The sequence below is a fragment of the Passer domesticus genome, chromosome 1 (assembly GCF_036417665.1).
Source record: "Passer domesticus isolate bPasDom1 chromosome 1, bPasDom1.hap1, whole genome shotgun sequence".
NCBI lineage: Eukaryota > Metazoa > Chordata > Aves > Passeriformes > Passeridae > Passer > Passer domesticus.
The window spans coordinates 46,683,562-46,701,635 of NC_087474.1; the positions used below are offsets into that span (position 1 = coordinate 46,683,562).

At 39.7% G+C, this 18,074-nt stretch overlaps 1 protein-coding gene across 9 annotated transcripts in view; it reads right to left on the reverse strand.

Moving 5' to 3' along the window:
• Window positions 1-18,074, reverse strand: part of ELMO1 (engulfment and cell motility 1) — a 300,321-nt gene that overhangs the window by 59,497 nt on the left and 222,750 nt on the right. Inside the window, exon 1 of one of the 9 annotated variants that reach the window (XM_064418290.1) lies at window positions 8,921-8,937. The exons of the other annotated variants lie outside the window; for them this stretch is intronic. The gene's annotated coding sequence lies outside the window, so the exon portion shown is untranslated. Of the gene's footprint in view, window positions 1-8,920; window positions 8,938-18,074 lie in introns of those variants that run through there. 9 annotated transcript variants of the gene reach the window in all.

An 18,074-nucleotide genomic window follows, 5' to 3' on the forward strand; every position in this document is an offset into this window, starting at 1 on the left:
TTGAGAGTTTGAGTGGAGATCATACACAATGAATATTATCTCTTATTTTTCTCTCATAGTTATTCTGGTCTCACAGTCATAAGCTAGGAGCAACTTTCGTGACTTGAAAAAGGAACATTACGCTGACTAAAAATGAAATTAATTTAAAATCTAATAACTGCTCTGCACTAGCATAGGCATATATATTGTGGACAGGCTTTTAAAATTCTTTAGGTAACTACATTGAGTATAGAGGTTCATTTCTACCTTTTAATTTTATTCAATGTTTTTATCCAATGTTTTGGGGGCTCCTATCAACCTTAGTGTTGTAATTCCAAACAATCTCTGTTATAGCTATTACAGTAACATTGCCTCCAATACTGCTGGCTCTTTATTGTCAACTAAGATCTATTAGAAAACAGAAATTCATCTACCAAAAAAAACAAACAAACAAACAAAAAAAAAAACCAACCCAAATAAAAAAACACTTCAGAGAAAGCTGCAAGTATCAGGCAGGTGGTTACCCATGTAAACAGTCCACATCACCAGCCACAGTGTTATTAGAATTAGTACCAAATTAAGCTTTGACTGGCTGCTGGGAATACTTTGATGTTGCTTTCTTTGAACACATAACTCTTCCCTCTCTTCCCCCAGGTGAGGTTTAAGAAAAAAGACAGCAGTAACAGCACAGTGGAAATGTCACAAACTGTACATCAAAAGAGAGAGCAAGGAAATGGTAACTCACAGGTCACCAATGTACAAGGTCATGAGTGTAAGGCAGTGACAACTGGCATCACTTTGCATTATGCTCTTATCCTCCCATTGGGGGAGGAATATTGCCCTCCCCCAATGCCTTCTCTAAGCAGACACATATAGGTATTTTATTCCTCTGTCAAATCTCTGACATGAGAAATGGTATTTCAAAACAGAGAACGGACTCTGTTTTCAGAGACAGCTTGGAATTAAGTATTTATAGTAAAACAGCATATTTATATAAGAAGAGAGAAAAATCTAACAAAAAGCTTGAAATGTATTCAGCACTGGAACCTTTAGCACATCATATTCAGCTCAGTTGGTAGTTTGCATACCTCATCGCATTCATCGAGCTGCCAAAGATAAAGAATTCAGCATCTAAACTCACAAAGCTCTGGAGAAGCTGGTGGCAGTGGGGTAGGATATGGGTCCCTCACTGTCAATGTGCTGTGTGGGGCTCAGCTGCAACCACAATGGGCAACAACCACACACAGAGGCACAAAGCAAGCTTGTTGGCCTGGAATCACAGAATCTCCTGAGAGAAAAGGACCCTCAAAGGTCACTGGGTCCAGCTCCTGGCCTTGAACAGGACAGGCCCAAAGGTCACACCATGTACTTGAGAACATTGTCCAAACACTTTTTGGTCTGTACTTGTATTTGTCAATTAATTGACCTACAAGTCAGAAAGCAAGATTCTTTCTGTCTGTTATTTCAGCATATCAAGGCAGAATTTCAGTACGTGGAAAGAACAGCTTTGGAGGGAACAATGTTACTTCTTCTACAAGATACACATGAGATACCTTACTTAATACTTAAACAAGCTTTACAAAGTCAATAGAAATGCAGACTGTCTAGAAAGGCTGGCCTCTAACTCCTTCAGCCCAGCAACACTGTAACTCTGACAATTATCTTCTTGACAATTTCTTATGCCTACTACTTATAAACTATCCAGTTTACATAGAGTTTGCATGTTTGTACTTTGTATAATAGTTAAAGTAATACCAATTGTCTAAAAAAAATTTTATGGTCTGTTGCACAGCCCTGCTTTTTCACGTTCTCCTATAAAAAATTCTTGATCTATCTTGGGAAAAATCCCTTCTCATTTGGCAACTCTAATTTTTTTCCAAAATCAAGACAGAATCATGTCAAGCCTGAAATTTATGTAAGCATATAACTCTTGATTTATAATTTTTGTTGACCGAACTTACTTCTCCTGTAATCATTTAAAACCCAGGCAGAAGCAGGACTAACAGACCTAGGTCTTCATCCAGCTAAGCACTCAAAGGCCCTGAAAGAAGGAACTCTGCTGAAAATCGTGAGCCAGCTCTCTTGCTCTGGACTTCATAGCCAGTTGATGGGAACTGAAACACAGCCTGCACTACTCAAGTCCACAAAGTGAACAAAAAGATTTAAAAAATCCCAGGATTAGCCATCTATTTCAATTGGTCTGGATACTGCTTACTAATTTTTTTGCCATTTTAGTTATGTAGTTGTAATTAGATGCTCTTTAAGGCTCCTTCCTAAAACTATTCTGTGATTCTGTGCAAATGTAAAAAAAAAAAAATCAAAACAAAAAAACCCCCAAACCTGAACAACCACAAAACCAAACAAATCCAACAAAAAACTCCAAAGCTACCAAATGGGACAAAATGACAACCAAAAGCTGCGCCCAGTAATTCTGTGCAAAACCCCTGATGCAGATATAGCACAGAGGCACTTTCATTGTCTGGGTTGATTGTGTAACTACACAGAAATTACAGAGAAAAGCGTCAGAAAAATGCCCTCAAATGGTGTACGCTGTATCTGCCCCAGGAGATGCGCAGTTCTGTTACTGATGAGCCCTTGGAGAAAACCTGCACCACAGGCAAACATTTTTATGGAACTGAGGTTATGAAGTCTTTCTAAGCTGTTCCTTTAAAAAGCAATTCTAGATATTATGCCTGTAAATCAACATTTTCGTTAATGAGACAGTGGTTGCACTGGCTGACTCTACTGCCTGAAAATCATAATCCTGAGATTTAGACTGCACTCAAATGGGTCATACAAACCCAAAACCTAATCACGATAATTTGAAGTGTTTGCCTATTTGGTTGGTATTTATTTGTAAGTCACCTCCAGCTGCTGGGGATTTTTGGCAGAGCCACCATTTGCATGTAAGGGCAGTTCAACTCCTAGCACCAGTTCTACACCTCAGTTCTATCCTCAGCCTGTTGCTACTATCATGTACAAAATCTATATTGTCTCCTCATAAGCTTTTCCTGCCCTTCAAGCTCCCACTATGGTTTCTGGGACCACTCTCTATAAACCACTCCTGTGAGCTGATACAGACTGAGACAGGTTCTTGCTGGTGTTTCAAATACATATACACAGCGTTCTTTATTGTCGCTCTTTGCTCGTGTTTGTTTATTTTTTGTTGTTTTGGCAGGTTTTTCTTTCAAACCATTTCTTTTGGGCTCTTAATCTTCATCTCCACTTGCCAAAGAAAAATGGTGAACAAGGCACGCAGCTCTCAGCAGGAGCAGCAGCAACACTCAGAATGAGAAGAACAGCAAAACTGACAGCTGTGCTTTTCTGCACTGAGCACAGTGGGTAAATCAATACCCCGGCAGCCCTGCTGCCATCTGTGGAGTTTCTGGAGCAGACTGGTTATTTATAGAAACTTGTTTGCACAAAGCCAATATTTACCTGTCGGGGCTGTCAAAATTTGCAATCCATCTTTGCTGTTACCCTGCTGTTTTTCATGTCAATAGTGGAATTTTCCAAAAGAAAATACTGTAATGTTTCCCCTTTCATAAACGTTCCCTTCCTGCAAGGGTTGGTTACGTTAATTGTTGCAGCAGGAATGCATCTGGTTTCCATAGGGCCTTGGGGATCCTCCAGAATGCAGGAAAACTATAGGGATGTCAAACCTAAAGAGCCTATTTTTCTGTCCTGTTCCAACAGCAGCAGCATGGCACTTCCCTGCCAAGGCCAAGAGGAGATTTAATGTTACAAAAAAACAATCATTCCCACTCTGCAAACTGAGAAGGTTTTCTTTTTGAATGTTTGGCTGCTGCTGCTGCTGTTACTGTTGTATCCATAACCATTATTTTCAAGCAGATAAGAATTTTTAATATGAAATTCCAGTGTATTTTCTTCTAAAAGTGAACTCAGATTCTAAGGCAAGAATGAAATGCATGGGTGATCTCAATCCTTACTCCTTGCAGACTGATGTTTACATCACCAACCTACAGGCATGTCCGAAGGAGATGAGAAGGAGGAACAGACTTCTGGTTTCTCTACCAGTTTCTTCAGGTCAGAGACTGGACTGCAGTGCCAGGGCAGAGTGAAGTACTGGGATGGCTTCTGCCAGTACCTTTGGGGGGCTATTTAAAGGCTGTCACTAACTAGGACCGTCCTCACAGAGCTTTCAGTTGTCAGTTTTCTAAAAATAAAGGGTTCTTTGTAATCAAAGACCTATTAAAAATGGCAGGCAAACCCAGCATCATAAATCTTTATCATTTTCCATTTCATTGAAAGAGTGTATCTGCTGCTGTAAATCACAGAGAGGCTCAGGGTGCAAAGGCAGCTCTTGAGAGCACCTGGAGTTTGAGATACCATCACCCAATGGGTCAGCACCCAGCCACATCGCTGGCCAGCAATCTGTGCATCCTTGCAGGACAGGGCTGGAGAAAGCAGGGCAGGACTTAAAGTAGAGCAGGGCTTAAAGTAGTGCCAGTAGAGGCATTCTTCAATAAATGGTTTAGAGAATTAAGGATTAAATTATTCTGTCAGATGAGGAATGGAATCTGTGATCTCTACAGCAAATAGTGGAAATAGGACAGTGCTCAAACACATGCCAGGCTGGAAGCCATCTGAAAGATATGGGGAACAGGTGAATAAGGACACTAAAGAGAAGCAGAAAATCTTTTCGATTTGCTTTTGTTTGTTGTAATATTAATTACTGAGCCCTATGACAAACAGCTTCCTAGCCTTTGGCTAAGAAACGGTGTAGAGCCAGAAAATGGAACAGGGAAATTTCTCATTCTTGTTTTCTCCACTGAGACTCACAAAAAGGTTCCTCTTTTATATAATATAGTTTCAGTTTTTTTCAGGTTTTTCAATATTATTTAAAGAGCATGTCAAAGCCACAACAAAGTAATTCTTCCTCTCAGATAAGGTCCATGAACTCCCCCCAGGGCTAGTATTAGAGAGCCTGCAGGAAAACTGCTTGTTAGACAAATGGAGCCACAGATGTTACTTTTATCTGGTGTACAAAGCAAGGATGCTACATACAAGGCACAGATACCCAATTATGAAAAGTACTATTTTTAATACAGACTTTTCTACAAAACAAAATTCTCCTAGATTTTTCTCTTTTTTGGGGGTGAGGGGAGGGGGGGATGTGGGAGGGTGTGTGTGAGAATTTTTTAGTCTTGTCTCCTGCACTAGTAATTGGCATTAAAATTTTTAAGAGCTGACAATGCTCAGGACCTCACAAATTCAATCTACTGGTAACAAATGCTCTTGTCATATGTGTACTATATCCACAACTGCATAATTCTTTCCCTTAACATAAGCGTCTGCAGCATAGAATGGAACCTTCAGGGCTCAGAGTTTCCCTGCACTCAGATTTATCCATAGCCAGAGCATGGTCCTTTTCATTGCACTTCATTATTAACCAAGTTTTATGTTTGTAATATCAATGCTTCTATTGTGCTTTGCCAGATGTAGTCTAGAGACCACTGTGCTATTGCTCCATGTTGATTAGATAAATGTTTGTTCTATCTTGTCAGAAAGCAAACAGTGCCCCTGTCCCAAGTCTTTGGTGGTGAAGCCATGCTTCCTTTGTTAAGCTTTGACAGATCTCACAGCAATAAGAACACTCCATCAAAAGAAGAGCAGTCTCAAGGAAAGGGTAATGGGAAAACAGTGGCTGAATCTAAGTATTAGACTGGAGCTCACAATATCCATGAATACTCAGAAATTCTCATTAACTACAGATAGCACAATAGTAGCAATTTGCACTACTTGACAAAATGTTAGTTAAAAACTTGACAAGCAACACAGTCTGAAGGTTTATTTCTTACTTTAAGTACAAAAAAAATCCCCAAACTGAAAGAAGGCCATCCCTTTAATTTATGCACTGTACTAACATTTAGGTAGCATATATTTAATTGCTGACTTCTACAGATGTCTTTATATGACCTTGGACACATAATTTAATCCTTCCATGAGTTTGTTCTCCTTTTGTCTTACTCCCCAGCACTGAAGACTGGCAACTACCACACCTAAGAGAATAAACAGAGGAAACTAATGCTACAGATAGTATTGGTATCTCTCCTGCATATGTTGCTGCCACTCAGGGTTTAAACCACTGCTACTTTGGGCTACAAGATCCAGCAGGGCAACTGAAAATGTTGGGTACTTTTGCTTTCTCCTGAATTACCTAAGAACTTAATCTAAGAAAAGTAATTTTCAGATATTATTTCATTTAAGAAATGAAATTCTGAGATAAGCAATTGCTTTGATTTATACTGTGGCCTATAATAAGGCACACAGTTCTCCAAGAGAATCCACATGGCTTAGAGGTCATTGGGAAATGTTGTGTCCTGAAGCATGCAGCAAGACAGACAGAATAGAAGTTTAATGGTGTCCTTTGCTCCAAAGTCTATTACTGAATTCCAGGAATAGGACCAGGATGACCCAAGTGATCCTTTTTAGTTCAGTGGTCACGCCCTCATGAGTCTGATTTAAAATAAAAAAGGAAAATAACTGATTTCAGCCCTCAGCATACTTGCATGATTAGGGTAATGAGGAGGAGACCCATTTTACAAAGCAGTTCATGGATTCATTCTCTCTTTCAGATTTCAGAATGCAGCTGGTTTCAAACTCCCAGCTGGCAAAGAGGGAGCTTCTCACCATAAGTAGTCTGCTTAATCTGGGGACTTCTCAATCAGGCACAGATGAAGTAGTGACATGATTACAGGCCTTGGTCAAGTGTTGCAATGCAAGATGATTTATACTAATCAGTATTCTCTAGAATCAGTGCAAAACAAATCCAACACAACTACAGACCCTGAAAGAAGTCTTAGCCACCACTCTCTTTTGTCTGAAAATACCATCTTGACAGATCTGAGCCAAGTAATCAAACACTTACATGCAGCACACAACACATCCTGGCCATCAGAAACATCAATGGCATCTGTTAAACACCGTCTGTAAATTCCCTTTTGGCGTTCACAGGTTGGTTATGACCATAAGGAAAACTTACCATTTCCCAGATTTCAGAGTAGTGGTGCTCCCTATACCTCTGGAGATTTCCAAGTTGTCAGAAGCTATCCACTGTTACCCATGACAAAAAAACCCTTTCTGTCTCTGCTCTACTGAACACTGAAATGAAATGCTTACGCTAAGACGGATGTGCAAGTCTCCTGATTTGTGAAGGTATCAACTACTATGCATGGGCTATTTTAAATCAAGCTTAAACAGCAATTTAAGGATAATTTAGAGGGCTAAAGAAAAAACAGATGGGAAAGGTGGATTTGGCTCGCCCCACTTTGCTTTTGGGGCACTGTGGCATAGAAACCAGATGCTTTCTTGCTGTGATCTCATGATGGCAACTTCTTTTTCTCCCTCAAGTCTATTTTGATGCCTCAGAGCAAAGTACCAGCCTCCACTTGGCCGCTATGTGTACTGGCATGTTAGAAAGAAGGATGTAGGAAGAGAAAGCGAGAGAAAGCGAGAGAAAGCGAGAGAAAGCGAGAGAAAGCGAGAGAAAGCGAGAGAAAGCGAGAGAAAGCGAGAGAAAGCGAGAGAAAGCGAGAGAAAGCGAGAGAAAGCGAGAGAAAGAGAAAGGAAATTTACTGTAGTCAAAATTCTCAGAATAACGGGGTGATTCTGGACCAGATTTCAGTCTGTCTCTCACACTGGATTAAAAAGCCACGTTTTGGACCCCAAACTGATACTATTTGTGGACACTGATGTATTTAAAATATTAAAGATAAATAACTGTTTTGAGACCTTTTAAAAATATAATACATAAGAACTAGGACAGGCATTTATTTCAGTCTGCCTGTCCTGTATCAAATTCCAGATGACCATATGGTTTAATGCTTCACATTCACCTACAGCAAAAAAGGCTCTTCCTTACTGGCCAAATGTGAGCCATGCCTCTGACTACAAAAAGGAATCTGAACTGTTCCTCACATCATAAACTATGCCCATGCCAGTTCTATCAGAACATGAGCCTTTTTGCTCATAAACTTGATCAGGTTCATTAAGATCCTCTCATTAGCAGATTTTTCTACTGCATCAGCATGGATGGGCTGAGAGAGGCCAGACACTGGAACCTCCTTTATTCTGCACAGGAGAGCACATAAGCCTGGGGAATGGAGAGGGTGTTTTTAATTAATCCAACATAAATAAAACTGCCTGAAAACATAGTGAGGAATAGAGGCTCAACCTTCTGTAGGTCAAACCCAAAGGCTACATTTGTACCCTGGGACAACTTCATTATCCTCAGCTGAGCTGCACAAGGGATTAATTTAACCCTCAGAAAAGGGTCAAGAGAAACTGGGAGAGAAACAGAACAATCCATTAATAAGAGCTATAAGAATACATGTTCGTAGAGTTTAGTTCAAATTCCTCCTCACACCTGCTAGTTTTAGTGTAAGCAGGTACATATAGTAACATCACAATTTCTATTCTGCCCCATCTGCTGTTGTCAGAGCCCTTTCTTCTATTATATATTGTCAATGGCTTTTAATTTAAATTATTTATATTCTCAAAACCCTAAGATTCTGAAAACCCTAAGAGAAGCCTGAAGTACTGAGGCTTGTTCACCTGTCTACTTGAAATTTTTTCTTTTGCTTCATTTTAACTAATTCTAAAAATGTATCTGTAAGCCAGAGAACATTTTTTTCTTTTTCTTAATGAAGCTAATTGTTTCAGCTGTGGGCTGCAAGCAGTGTTCCTATTCCAGAAGGAGAACACTGTCAGATTCTAAATGTGACTGTGTACCTTAGGTGTAAAATTGTGCAGTAGCTCATAATTGTATGGGCTGCCACTACAAAGCTAGAAAAAGAAAAAAAAGGTGGAAAGACAAAGCATTAACATCAGAAACATCCTAGGACTCAGCAGTTTTTTAAGATCAGGGACATATTTTTGGTAGCTATTTATATTTCTGAACTTTCCTGTCTTTAACTACCTTTAAGATGACTGGTTTTTGGGCAGCACGGTGAAGATGCCACATTGCCTTTTTGTCTGTTTTGATGAACTAAAGCATCCCAATGCAAATGGAAGCACTGGAAAACATAAATAATACAGAAGTTACTCAAATACTTTTTCCAATCCCAGCACTTGTAGAAACAAGGTGGAAAATACCTCTGTAATAGATACCTAATTGAAGGTGACCTATCTATGGTGACCAAAACAATACGGCCTGTTCTCTCTTTTTCCTTCCCTCTCCTTTCCTTGAGGGTTCCCTCATTCCTTCCTCACCAATAAGCCAACTTGCACTTCTTCCCATCACACAGCAGACCTGCATCTTGCTCTGAGAAAGGAGACGTGTACAGTAGGAGAAGACACAGGGGACACTCCAACCATGCGACAGCCAAGCAGCCCATGACCTGGAACTTTTATTTGATCCAACACTTCTCAACAAACAACTATCATCACTGGTCTAGTTTAAACCTTGAATGGTGCCCAGCTATGGACATTTATCTTCACACATGTGATATAGTATGTTTACCTAAATTTTAGCCCCTTCAGACCCAAATTTGGCTCTAACAGTGGCAAAATTGAGTTTTGAAGAAAGACAGGCCTCATTTGGATGCAGTGAGCCAGAAATAAGTTGACAGAACACAAGAAACAATTTCAGGGTCAGCACATAGTGTTGCTTACTCCTGCTTCTCTGCAAAATCACTTGTGTTAAAGGAAATTTCACATCTCCTTTAAGAAACTACAATGGCCGTATTTTAACTACAAAAGCATCCTTGGCTAATAAAATAGGCTTACATCTATAAATTTTATTGCAGCTTGTTTGCAGGGAAATCTTAACCCTAAGGGCTCAAGCCTATTTTTGCCTGCTCTGAACCACAGCCTTGAATCTTCAGCACACTTTACACCTGCAATATCCCATTAAATAAGGACAGTGCTACTGCTCAAGAGTGGCAGAGGCAGAAAGCCAAGGACCAAGAGGGAAGTTCCTTTGTTTGGTTCAGGGTGGTACACCAAATCTGAGGTGGATGGAAGGACTGAAGCAGATTGTGCCAGTTTGATGTAGTCATCAACAAAACCATGAGACAGGGCTTTCTCCTTTCCTACTTCTCAGAGATAGGATGGCTTCCAAATGCAAATAATATTTTCTTGCTCAAGGTTGGTCTTAGTGTTTCCACTCTGGATATGACATGAATGTTCTCTCCTCCCTTCTCAACATACACTGCCAGCTTGAACAAACCTTGGCTTACTGTTCTGCCCTTCCCCAGTGTTCACTCTTCTTTGCCCTCAAAGGCTGAAAGGACTGGCAGCCTGCTTTCCTCCCTTGGATTTTGCTGAGTACTTTCTGGCTGTTATTCTGCTCTGGTAAAACTCAGAGCAACTTCACTTTTCCAGAGTTTTAGAGACAAGTCCTTTTACTAGCTTTCTTAGTTTTAAGTGAGTATACTAAAGATTTCCAGAAGATATTATCAAATTAGCCTGCATGGAATAGGAAACTTGCCCACTAGTGTCAGGTATGCCTGTCAGGTATTGCTCCTGTGCCTCTGTGATATTTTATGAAAATCCTTTGCTAGGATTTTTCTCCGATTCTAGCTGAGAAGCCTCAGAAACGAAATGTAAACAATAACTATCCAATGGCTGTGGAATGTGCTCTGGAGGTTGTGCATCTTTCATTGGTCCGTGTGGATTGTTTTTACTTGATGACCAGTGATGGTCCAGCTGTGTTGGACTCTCTGTCTGAGTTTTTTGTTATTCATTCCATTCTTTTCCTTTCCAGCTTTCTGAGGGATCCTTTCTCTATACTTTTTAGTATAGTTTTAGTATAGAATTTTATATATATATAAAATATATATATATTTTATATATATAATATAATATCATATCATAATATAATAAATCAGCCTTCTGAAACATGGAGCCAAGATTCTCATTTCTTCCCTCGAACACAACCACACTCCTGCTTGGAGTGTAGCTTCTGAGTGATCAATTTGGCCAACAGAGAATTTATTATACCCCTCCCGCTGCAAGTTGAAGCAAATCTGAGTGTCTCCTGATGTCAATGGAAAACTTTTAGATGGCGTCTATAAACATCTTCAGCCTGACTCCTGATACTTGCACTACTGAAAACAGGACCACAGGCTTTATAGCATCATCCTGTTACTTTTGCTTCTAAAGTCCTTTATCTTAGTACTGTTTTTCTAAAATAAACTAGAAAGGAATGTAAGGTGCTATGATTTAGTGTATTAAAAGAGAGCCACCTAGTTCTGAAGGCTCTTCAGCAGTTTCTGGATGAAAAAGAGACTGCAGAGAAACATGCCTGAGAATTGGCTCCCCTTCTTGTTCTCCTAATAGCAATCTATAACATTTAGAGTAGGATATCTGCACTGGAGGTGTTGTAGCCAGGTCATGCTGATATTTGCATGAAATTTTGGTGGTGGTTACAATGAGATGTCCTCTCCTATTTACTGTGTGGCAAGACAAACCATATTAAAGCAAAGCTCTGGGGGAGACAGTGGACTGTCAGATCAGTGAGAAAAAGAGAACAACCTGTATAGGAAAGCTTTTTTTCATGATGTTAACTGAAGCTTTGCCAGAGATGAGGTTTCTAAGCAGGGTGATTTTCATCATCACTGAAGTAAGGCTACACTCAAAAGACCCAAATAAAAGAATGACATCTAAGCATTACACTGATAGACCAGCCTAACTCTTTTAAAAGAAAATTCAACAAAATCTAACCACCTGCTAGGTTAAGCCAGTTTCTATTGAAACACCAGTAACTCCAGTGTGGCTCTTGATGAGAGTTACACAACTGGCTGCGGAGGGTTGGATTATCATCTTTAGAAATTGGTGGTTAAAGACCCTGAAATACCACAGGATTAAAAGCAGAGCAGACAGAATCTCAGCTGATCAAATGATGCTGTCAAACACACAAAGTTTAATATTCCTTTCTATCAAACCCCAAAATATGCATAAAATAGTGGAAATCTGCTCTTTTTCTTTCTTTTCAAACTCATACTTCTCTATGGTATTTTCAGAATTCTCAAGACTAGTAACAGCAGGAAAATAACTTGATTAGAAGCTAATTAATGTTCTTTTACAGCCTTGTTTCACTGAAACATTTGTCAGTATGGCATATGTATTAAACTACTGTATTTTGCAATACCTTTTACATCTGCCTAGAATCACATGAAAAAGGTAAAACTAACATGGAAATACAGTGATCTTAATCTTCTACAGAAATTTACATTTCCAGTGAAGATCCTCTGAGTTGTATTAGTAAAAAGTCTTGTAGGACTACAGAGATAACTAAAAGGTGATGCATTCCCAGATTATTTATAACACCTATACACACAGAGACAACCATTTTTCTCTTTGCATCAGTAATGGTAAGCATCCTAGTTATCTCCTCCTATTACATAAATCTGGATTTCCCATTAATTTCTAATTGGATGCATGCATACTAATATAATATTGAAAAAACCCTCCTGTCTGCAAGACCAAGGGATTCAGTTTTCCTAAGAAACCTCTTACACTTTTCAAAGTAGCTCAAATCATGCTCGGATAGCACTTGCATATTGGAGTAATACTACTGAAGTATAATATAATGGCTCCTGTGACTAATTCTGCTCAGCACAACAGAGAGCTCAAAAATTTGTTATTAAGCAACCCATTCTTGGACATAAATTAAATGTGCTTTGGTTAATTATGTCCTCTCCTTCTCACATACATGATGAAAAATCAAAGCAACAGAGAACTGAATTGTAAAAACTGTAAATAAGACCTTTCTTTTCAAATATATACAGTAACTAAGCAGTATCCTTTCTGGCCATAATATCAAGACTTGTGCCAATACACTGCAGAGTTAAAATAAATGTAAAACATTACAGCCAGAATTGAAGAGCTAAGCACTCACAGCAGGGCTTGATTGTCAACCTATCATGAGCTAAAACACATACATCTACTTCTGCTGAGTCAATATAGTTTTAAAAATAACAGATTCTTTTTCTAAAAAAAGGTTCCCTACTTCTTCAATGCTGTTAAGGTTAGCATGGACTATTTATAGGCATCAATGAAAAGGAGGAAATCTTACTTTGCTCTCCTACTGTTTGCCTACTGTTTGGTAAGAGTAGCTTGCAGGTTTTGTGCAAAATCTCTGTCATCTCTTGACAAAACTGGAATTATCAACAGGGGAGAATTGCATGGCAGCAAGATAAATCAGTGACATTACAGAATGACTTGGAAGGATGAAACAATTTGATTGACTGTGCTGCTGGACTGTAGCAGCCAACTTGGCTACAAGTATGCACTTTCTCTTCCTTTCTCCCTTGCATCCTGAGAGCAAAGCAAGCTGTTATCCCTGGTGGAACAGTCTTTTGTATATCAGTAATCAAAATTGTTACTTGTTTTGCAACTGACTCACACAGAGCTCTCTGACATCTTTCATTTTCTTTAGGAGGAGATGCCTTTTGACTGACTTCATGGTGCAATTTGACCACTTCAGCCCAGGAGGAATTCAACCCCTTAAATCTGAGGACCAGCCTAAAAATGATGTGAGTTCTAGCCCTTGTTTCAACACAGCCAAGGTTTTGCTTTCTGGAATGGTGTTCTTTTTAAGCAGCTTCTGGAGTTTGCACCCTAACCATCATCATGTAAGTGATGGATAATGCTGACATGACCAAAATTGTGAAGCAGGACCACTGTGCTCTGCCCCAAAAGTGGCCCACAACTTGCTGTGTTCACTTTTTACGGGTGCTCTGTGGCACTGGCAACACGTAGGTGCTCCAAATGGGCTGTGGCATCAGGGATGCACAATACCCTTGCTAGGTTAAATGGTTTGCCAGCAGCAATGATGCAGAGGCAGTGATGAGAACACCAGATTGAGGGCATGATGTGAAAGGATCTGGATTCGGGCCCAGGTGTCTGCCTGTGCAGGAGATCCTGATGAAATGTACACATTTCTTCACAATCACAAGAACCACACACTGATTATCTGCTGCAAACTGCAATAACCTCTGGGATTTTGGCGCAATAAAATTTTTAAATCACAGTTCAGGCAAACTTCTGGAACAATCAGCAACTAAGCTCTGGTGTTTAAGTTGAAAGTCACAGAATTAGCTGGGGGACTTTCCTACACTTTTCACATCACGAATCTGTCATTCGTCTCTCCAACTGAAAAAAATTCAAATTTCTTTCAATTACTAGTACCCAATAACAATTAACAAAATTAGAAAGGTGTCTCTTTTATCCTTTGTTGAAACCTGACAGAGAGTCCTTTAAAAACAAAAAAAAGGGAACACAATCCAGTAACTGTTTATCTTACCAGGTCAATGTTAAACATTTATGGTCAGAACTGTATGCCTGAAACACTTGATATTTACTCCACCAGAGACATTCTGAGTCAAAGTTTCTTGCTTATACCTTAAATTTGTAATACAAATTCAAAGCCTTGAAATTCACTGGGCTACAACCTTTAGCAACAAAAATCGTTATTGGGATTGGTGCAAAATTCATTCTGGAGTAGATGCCCATGACTATAGAATGATAGAAATCCTGCATGCAGAGGTGAACTGATACATAATTTCATGCATGAAAAACCAGAACTTATTTTAAGATTCACTTGTACCTTTTCAGTACCAATGAAAATGAGCATAATTTCACTTACTATTGGAAATGGAACTTATGACATTCTAAGCATAATGGCAAAACATTGTGTTGCTGTTTGAGATAGGGTGGTAATTTGAATAGGGGATTTTAAAAGGTAAGTTGGGAAGTGAGAACAAAGAAATGTACTTGTGAAACTGCTGTGAATAGACTTTCCACTCTTCTATTAAATATTTAACTGGGTTATAGTAGCATTTAAAGGCAGAAAAATTCAAGACCAACTATTAACATATAAATATAACCCAGCTCCTCAGTGCAGTTACAAAACATCAGAGGTGTTCCTAACTCAAGCCTTTGCTTATTTACTACTCTACGCACCAAAGCAACTGGTCCTGTAAAAGTGAGAGGTTTCATTCTGTGTCTCTTTGCAGCTACTCCTGAGCATGACCCTGAGAGCTTGAACAGACAGCAAGGTGTCTCACATCAGGGAGGCTCCCCTTTCCGAAAGCTGAGAGGAGCTTCTGTTGGCCAAGTGGCTTAATTCCAGCATCCAAAGGTGAGTTTGGGGAGGGAGACAGCAGAGGTCCCTTGTGAGGGCACTGTGGGGATCAGGAGAGAAGCCTGGTTGATCCACAGTCCTTCCCTTCCCTGAGGCTAGGGCCACAGATACATTCCAACCCCTTGTGCTGAGCGCAGGAACTGTGAGGTACCTTCCTTGCAGGACAAGGATCTTCCACACACACGTTCCTCAGCACCGTGCTGAATTATCTGATGAGGAGGCGATAACCTTGTGGTGCTGCCAAAAACTGGGACACGCTTCCCTTGTAGGGCACTCAAAGCTTTAGCTCCAGCACGTTCTGGCACATCCCAGCTGGCTGGAAGCCAAAAGCTCTGCTAAGGCTGGTTGTGCTGAGGCAAGGCAGCAACACAGCAAAAGGCACACCTTGACTCTGCTGTGCCTTTTGCTGATGATCCATCCACATGGAGGAAGGACAAGCTCTGCAACGCCTTTCTGGTGCTTTCATGCAGGACATCAGGAAATACTCGCAGACAAACAGAGGTGCATTTCTCAATCTGCAGATATCTTCTCACCAGTCTTTCGTGAAGTGTCTACCGGAGCTGGGATAAATCTATGACAACTTACATCTTTGCCAGAAAAAGGGTGGAAACTGGGAAAGACACCACACCTGGATGAAGAGCTGCAAAGGTAGAATGAAAAAACACCATCCTTTGCAGTGGCTTCTATTAGGCACCAGACAGAAACCCCAGTCTAAAGTTAGAATCTTATTAACTTTCATGGCAAAGCACTTGCAGAGCTATATTTGTAGGGATCTAGAAAATCTATTTTTGCATATGTTTTCAAATCTGTTTAATTAACATGGTGAAGCTAAAAAATAAAGAAACATTCTGCAGCTATCCTGAAAGTCTTCCCTTTGCTTCCAATATCTGTGGGTTCATGTCTTTCTTAAATGTGAGCTCATTCAAGTATTTTCACAATTCCCCCCACTTTTTTTTTATATATCCATTTCTTTCTACAGGTGTCAGAATACAATGACAGCTTTGTTCTTACTGGAGATAACTGTATGTGGGTAGATTCTTTTTCTTAAAATGCAGACTGGGAGTGGATCCAGAGGTCAAGCCAGAAGGTTACCTATATTTGAAAACCACACTTACAGAAAATCCCTTTGTGTAGCTTCTAATATGCCTCTGGATGTGAGTCTTGAAATACCTAGCTTTGAATGTTGCTCTCCGCATCACGATGTTCCAAGTCATAAGAAAACTGAGGTTCAAAGAGAAGGGAAGACTAAGAAAGTTGGATTTGTAACTATGGAACAAGTATTTTCTTTGCCACATCAAAAGCTCTGATAAAAGCAGTCCAGTGATTCAGGATAAGAGCATATTATTTGATGTATTAATTTGACAGTGGGCTAGCATTACGAAGATCTCATTTTTCACCCCATTACAAGATTGCTTTTGTGCATCACAGAGGACTTTAAAACACCCAAGACAGAGCTAATCAAAGTTCTAGTTTAAATGGAGGTCATGCATGTCTTCTGAGGTCTGATTTTCACATGCTTTTTTGAAACCACTTAATTCCTGGGTAGCAAAACCTGCTAGAATCTTGTGAAGTCCACAAAAAATGGATCTGTGCTCTGCAGACTTTTGAAAATGCTGACAATTAATTGCAACATGTATGGATTCTCTAAGTTACCAAAACCAAGGATGCATAACTGAATGAATATTTTAATATTCAGAGTGAATGTCATACCCTTACTATACTGAAACTTTATTTAATTTGGGTGAGGTATGTATGCAGATGATGCTACACTGGGAAGTGTAAGTATGGAAGACAAAACACTTTCAAGCTACATGGCCTCTGATAAAGAACTTAAATTTGAATCTCTCTGACACAAAGTCAATGTTTCTTCCCTTCATTATGCTTCTCCTCACAGAGGCATGTGTCTAAGGGGGGCTGTAGTTCCTAATGATGGGGAATGTGGGGTGTGTGAGCATTTTCCTAACAGATACTCCAAGAGAAGGAAGTACCAGCAATATGGTCTCAAGAAAAAGGGAGTTAATAAAAACTTCTGCTTGTGGCCATCAGTGCTGCTATCCCCACTTTTCTTTTCTGGAGAAGCAGCAGGTGGAGGGGGGGCATGATTTCATTAAAGTGTTCTAGTTTTCTGGAAGATATCAAAATGCAGAAAGAATGTACAGTTTTTTTTCTTTTACGTTATTACATCTGAGAACAGTAAAAAGCAGTGGTTTGTAGTTGTGGGTTTTTGAAGAGACAAAACAAGTGAGATCCATAAGAGCAGCACACTTGGATGGAGAAAGACGTGCTTCCAGGAGCCTGTGCTGGGCTGAACTCTAGCTTCAGATTATAATATCCATGAGGTAGTGGCACACGATTCCTCTTTACAAGAGTAGTCCTGAACTCCTGCCAAAAATTCCTCTATATGCCACTTAGTGCTTCAAGACAAGAACGATAATGACAGGTCTGTAAAATCTGCTGGAATTGACAGTTCTTATTGTTCTGAAAAGTTTTCGTGACGCACAGGAATTTTCAGATTAGCACTGCACAGTGTTGAACAAAATGGGTGTCAAGCAAATCAATGAGCTTTTCACAATTCACAAGTCTATGTTTTAGTGCTGTTCCATTTTTATTCTGTGGTTGGTCTTGCTTTGTTGTGTGCATGTGCCATTGGAGATGTGAGTGTGTATACACTGAACAGGGAACGAGAGCTTTCTGTGGCATGATGTTCCACGTAAACCCAGCCTTAGCATGGAGAAGGTTTTTCTTCTAAAAAAGTGTGGTTTTTTTTCAGACATAAAAATAAGGAACTGTTTATATTTGTGTTGTTAGTCTTACAACTGTCTTCAATTCATTTGGAGGTGAACATATCGAGCCACCTTTTCTCCACATGTGTGTAAAAATTTGTGCCAACTCACTTGAATAATGGGGTGAAAACAATATACAACCGAGGCAAAACTGAAGACTGGTGGCTCTAGCATCTGTTTACCTAGAACATGAATGACCA